The sequence below is a fragment of the Rattus rattus genome, chromosome 3 (genome assembly GCF_011064425.1).
Source record: "Rattus rattus isolate New Zealand chromosome 3, Rrattus_CSIRO_v1, whole genome shotgun sequence".
NCBI classification, from domain to species: Eukaryota; Metazoa; Chordata; class Mammalia; order Rodentia; family Muridae; genus Rattus; species Rattus rattus.
Window position 1 is genome coordinate 197,156,594 of NC_046156.1, and position 6,298 is coordinate 197,162,891.

Below are 6,298 nucleotides of genomic sequence, written 5' to 3' on the forward strand. Positions count from 1 at the left end.
TTTGGTAGTATTTGTAAACAAAATTCTACAGAGACTAAATCTTAGAGATAATCCTCCATTTCAATTTTAATCAATTCTGTCCTCTTTTTTCCAAACCCCGAACCCCATGCATGCTTTCCCAGTCTTGTGATGGGACTGGACACAGTGACCGACCCCCTCGCCTCAAACACCATTTTCCATGGAATTCAAAAGAAAAAAATTTTTTTTCTTAACCTTACATATCATAGTGAATGGTTTCCCCAGTGTATATGAATGTTTTAAGTGTTTCCAATAGCTTATGACATTTAGGAGCTTTCTAATACTCGTTTTATAAATTTAATCATTTGCTAATGGAAATTTTACCACCTCCCATTTCTGTTACAAATCTTAGCTCCTGGAGCGGCACTACAATTCAGGAGTTGTTTTTTCTCACCTCCTCTGTCATTTGTCACAGGAGGTCCCTGCTTGGCAATGACATTTGTGAGTTAGGATAATGACGTCCCTTCTTTCCTTTTTTTTCCTTTCATACTTCAGATTTAGGAGAAAAAGATTCTGTTTCCACGTGAGAGGAACTGTAAGCTTTTATCACGTAACCAGCTGAACAACACACCAAAAGCAGCCTAGGGATGAGCACCGCGCTTTGGTAGCGATTAGGTTTTATTCACCTGGTATTAAAACTATTCACTATTTCAAAAAACCGGAACTTTTAAGAATTCATTTCAAAGGCAGCATCAAAAACTGAAAAGGAAGGAAAAAAAACAACAGCTAATAATCGGCTTCTCCGCACGCGTGGAGCTCCCGAGACTGGAGCCCCGGAGAAGTGGCTCTGCTCAGCCGCCCGCCCACGCCGCGGCGGTCCTTGCTTTCCCCGCATGCGCCCGCAGGCAGCGTGCAGTCCTAAGCCCGGCTGTGGAGAAGCTCACTCTCTCTCTTGTTCTGAATGGTGTTTGTGTCGGTCTGCCTCTGTGTATGGTATTATGTCTTATAATCCTGCATCACTTCCATCCTATCCAGTCATATCTAATGTAGAAAAATTAGTTTCCAGTGAAAGTAATATGTAGTGCTTTTATGATATTTGTGTGCAATATCCCCTCTTCTATTGAGGATATTTGATGTAAAGGAAAAAAAAAAAGAAAAAAGAAACTGAGTTCCACAATAAAATACAAAGTGGCAAAAGTTCACTCGTGTGTTGAGACATCTTTGGCTTCTTGGTCATTTGGACTTTGCCTCCGGGATCAGGGGGTTCATGGTGAGGTCCCCGGCTGTGGGTGATCAGTCAAGAGGGATCCTACTGGTTTTTACAATTTATGTTTGGTGTCTTTTATAGTCGAGCCAGTAGCTCCTCAGGGGAGGGACTTTGTGCCCAAAAGAAAGAGGCTTTAGAAGACGATTTTTGTAATCAAGATGACATTTGATGACTGGTGAACCACATCCTGGGGGGGTACCCACCCCAGCACACTGGAAGAACCTTCATGTGGTAGACGGCCTCTCAGGGTGTTTTTTAAGGATTAATATTTTGAACTCTGGAGATGAAGGGGGGGGGAGCAAATGCTTTTTATACCATTAGGCAATCAAAAGACAGTTTCTTTGATTCATCATTTAAATCTCATAATGGAATTTATTTCCAGATGGGTTTGATAAGAGTAAAATCCCCGTTTTCTGAACATGTCAAGGGCAGATCTGGAATCTGATGTGTGCACTCGCTCTCAACAAGCACATGGCATAAGTAATGATCTTGTTTTAAGTAAATATTTAAACGGATATTTTATTGACATGGCCTGAGAAGCATTGCTACTGTTTAAAAACAACAAAACAAAACCAAACCAAAACAACAACAAAAAAACAAAACAAAACAAACAAAAAAAAAAACAAACAAAAAAACCCTTCCTCTAGATTGCACAGGCAAAAGCATCTTGGGGCATAAGCAAAGGCCAAGTCAGAGTGGGAAAAGGTTATCTTTGAGCACAGAAGTTGCTAGACTACAAGGCAAGCTTCTAGATCTTATTCTCCTCATGGCCCTGGTTTATAAAGTGAGATTCACAATATCGTTCTCAGTGCTGAAAAGTTCACATTCACGTTACATTCTCTGCCGCTCTGATTCACTTCAGACAGGAGCAGCCTCTTCTCAGCCACACCCAGTAAGGATATCAGGTGCCCACAGAATCCCAGTGCCCTGACTCCTGTGGTCATACACCAGCATCCTCGTGGGAACTCCAGACTTGCAGCCCAATTACGCTCACTTGGAACATTCGTAGGTCATCATTGGCCCATTTCCCTGAGGAACCGTGTTCAGAAGGAGTGACATGTTCTTGCCACTGTACATTTCACATGCACATTCAGTCAGAAAAGAAAACCCAGGTTGCTCTCCCGGTTTAACCTCTACGGCTTCAGGAAGTCCCTTGGGTACCCTGTCTTCGCCAGGGGTTCTGAACTATTAATGTTTTGAACTGAGGGGCGCTTGGGGTGTGTGGTAATATACTTTCCTGTGCCCTCTGAGGTGTTTAACAGCATTCCTGGCCTCTACTCACGAGATCCCAGTAGCAGCCCCTCCCTCAGCTGAGTGTCAAAAATACCGACAAACGTTACTAAAAGTGCCCTGGAAGAAAACTATTCCCAGTGGGTCAGCATAGCCATAGGTTACCCCAGCCTTAGGTTTGTCCTATAGACAGCTGCCACCGGTGATGGCTGGGTCTCTCTCTCATAGCCAGGCCTATTTGTTGGTTGTGGTAGTAAGCTACGAGGAGGCTAGCGGTGCCACAGGCCAGTGAAGGAATGGGGTTCACACATGTTCTTGACTACTATGCCCCTTGGTAAAAGCCAAGCGTGCACTAGACTCATGGAGGGTCCCCAGCAGGACTGAGCCTGCCCTGCCCCCACTTAATTGAGCATTTCCAGTTGGTTTTCCCTCTTCCCCTGTTGCATTTCTTCCCCCTTCACCTACCTTCTCGGGGTCACTTCAACCAAGTCCTTGCCTCCCAGCCTGCTTGGGTGCGCGCATGCGCACATCCTTGCATGCATGTCCTGCCAAATCGGATCCGACTTGACTCCGGCCCTCCCTCCAGCCACTGAGGGTGGCCGCAATGTTTCGGCACTTTTCTAAGATCTCCTTTTCTTGTATGTGTGAAACGCAGCTGCAAGAGTACACGCCGCGTTCTTAGGGATCACATACAATGCTTGTAAAGGGTTTTAATACGCCACTTGGCTAGGAATAATTAATAATCATAAGCTTTTGTTGGGCGTGATGGTGCAGGCTTCTATCTTCTTCACCTTCTAGTCGTCTGCTTGGAGACAGATAAGTAGGATGCAAACACCCATCTGACAAATTCCACTCGGTCTGAATTACCTACAGAGGTTTCCTTGTGAGGAGTTCTCTTGGGAGAACGATACTGAAGAAATAAAGTTCCATAGATATGAAAAACAAAACTGTAAAAACAGGGTTTTGAGAAATATATTTGGTGGTCAGGATGCCTATGACAAACTTGTGACCTTTCTGAGAGATTCATCTGACGTCAGGATGCCCAGTGATATGATAAAGTTTTGGTGATCAAGATTCTGACTAAGTTAATTAAGACAAAACAAAAAACCAACTGTTCTCGAAAAGACCCCCTACCCTTCCCTGTGGCAAATTCTGAGAACAAATGCAAGATGTCATCCTGACCCTGCCTGACCACCCTGTTCACCCCACCCTGCCCCAAGAGACGTGCCAACTTAGCCCTTTCCCAGTGATTCTCCAAGACCAGGTACAGGGCTGGATGAGGAAAGTGACCAACTGAGCCAAGAACAGTCCCTTGAGCAGGCCAGCCAATACCTGATCAGATCGTTTGTCCTGTGTACCACCAATGAAAATAGGCCAGCTAACCCTGTTGCTGAAGTCTGCCCTCTGTAACGAATAAGTTGTGTGCTTTTCGGGTTCGGGGTTGCCTCTCCCTGCGTGGATGAGCAACCCCACATACGTGGATTAAAAACCTTATACCCTCACACTATTGCAGCAGTCACTTTGTCAGTCTGTGCTCTGTGGGTTGCACTCCTGAGGTAAGGCCACTATGGGGTCTTACAACAATACAGCCCAGTCCCCAGACTTTCAATCTTAGAGGAAATGTTCCTCGGTAAATAAAGGGCTTTCCTCTTAGTAATGGCTGGTCTCTCGATACAATAATTGAGAAGGTAAGAGGCCCTGTTTTCATGGAGTTTAAAGTCCGGTGCCACTGATGAGTTCAGGGAATTCATTCAGAATAAAATGGGGAGGGGTAAACACTCTAAGGGGTGTGGCAAACTTACCCTGAGGATGGATGGTTCATAAGAACCTAGAGAAACAAGGGTGGGGCCTTGGGCTCAATCCCACGGCAGTGGGAGCAGGGTAAGGAGGAAATCAAATGAATATTGCCTTTTTCTCAGTGGCTTCACTTGGATTATAATGGCATGCATTTCTCTGGAGCCCATAGGTGCTGTCTCAGTATTTAGGAGGTAGAGGATGGATGACCCAAAGGACACAGGCTTCTAAAACTGGTCCTCATACCCAGTAGTCCACAAAGGGCGCCATACTGCTGATAGGCAACAAAACCAACAGCACCCTGGGCTATCAGTTTGAAAGCAAAGCCAGGAGGCAGTCAGGGCTGGAGGTTTTTCAGTCAAGGTGAGAAGGAGCTGAAATCTGTTCATTTCTCAAGGCCACTGGTGATTTCTCCTAAAATCTACAACCTTGGGTTGGCCTAATGGTGCAGTGGGTAGGGTGCCTGCTGTGCAAGCATGGGACCTGAGTCACAATCTAAGACAGTAAGATCTATATCTATAACCCCAGTGGTGAGTGTGTGTGTGTGTGAGAGAGAGAGAGAGAGAAAAGGAGAGAGAGAGAGAAAGAGAGAGGAGGGAAATTCTATCACCTACACACTTGTTCCAAAAACAGAAACAAGAACAATAAACCTTAGAGCTAACAGGAGACCAAGACAGGAATAATATACCTTGCAGGTTAATGGTGCTGTTTGTAGTTAAGAAGTTTCTGCCTTACACGTGTCTGTCCGATCTGCACTGGATGCGCTTGATCACATGTGGGCGGGGTGTGCGTGAGTAGGAAGTATGCCAGGATGTATGTTTGTGCCTGGTGGGAAATGCAGTGGCCTTATGGGTATGCCTTGATCAGCCTCAGCAAGATGTGACTCCCTATTTTCTAGGAACCTGGATGGCTCTGGCCAGAGCCCATCATCTTGGCTAGTATTTAATTAAAGATTACTTCACATTTGACTCAGAAATTGTGGAATTGGTATTTGTTGTGGTAAAAAAGAAAAATGGTGGCATGAGTGCTTCCCGTGCATACCCGGGCGGTCACTCTCTTCCTGGGTCCGGCTCCACCGGGCCATTGGAACTAGCACTAATGTATCTCAGCGGCTCCACGCTGGCCCCATGGTACTCTCTGACCCGGGCGGTCCACTAACCTTTCCAGTGTGACACCTTGTCACGCTGCTTTGCTCTCACTCACAGTTCCCTTGGCCGGTTTACCACACCAGGCACACACATCCCACTTCCATGGCGGGCTCGGTGCGTCCGCCACCACACCCTCTTTACAACTCAATTAAGTTGCCACATTGAACGAACACACCACACGATAACCTCTGATTGAATTGATAGGATATAATTTCCCATCTAGACAACACAAAATCCTGTACACACCCATCCCTTAAAAATATTCATAAAACCTGTATCTGTGCGCAGAGAAGAATCTTAACATCGGCCACCATGTTCTCCCAGCTCCTCTCCTGCTTCTCCCTCTCCTTCCAAAACCTCTATTCCCACCTGTCTTCCCTCTCATCCAATGACAGGCCTCATTTTATCTTGTCTGCCTTCACCTGCACAATGACATCAACCTAGCTGTTTCTCTTGCAATTCTCAGGTTTAACACCAGCCTCTCTTATTTTCCCCTTTAATAGAAATATCTGCTCTAGAGCTGTCAGTGTGCACACGTGCATACCAGAGGCTCATTTACACATTGGACACTGGAAAATCATCTTGATGCTGCAGTCGGGGCATAAGGGTTTCACACCCAGGGCCAGGTTACCCCCAGGCATTTACATTCTGTGTTACTGTGGGTGCCTGAAATCAGAAATCCAGTGAGGCTGTGGTCTGGACACCTTCTGTGCTGGACTTCTCCCAAAGGGGAGAGGGCAGGGCATGATGGGAGTGGGATTGTGTGAGCGTGCAAGGCCAGATCACCAGGATATCTGGTTTGCACTCATGAGGGGCACTATGGACACAAGGTCTCAGGTATAAGGGTTCTTGAGGTGACCGGAGTGCCAAGGAATGCCACAAAATCACACCACACAACAGA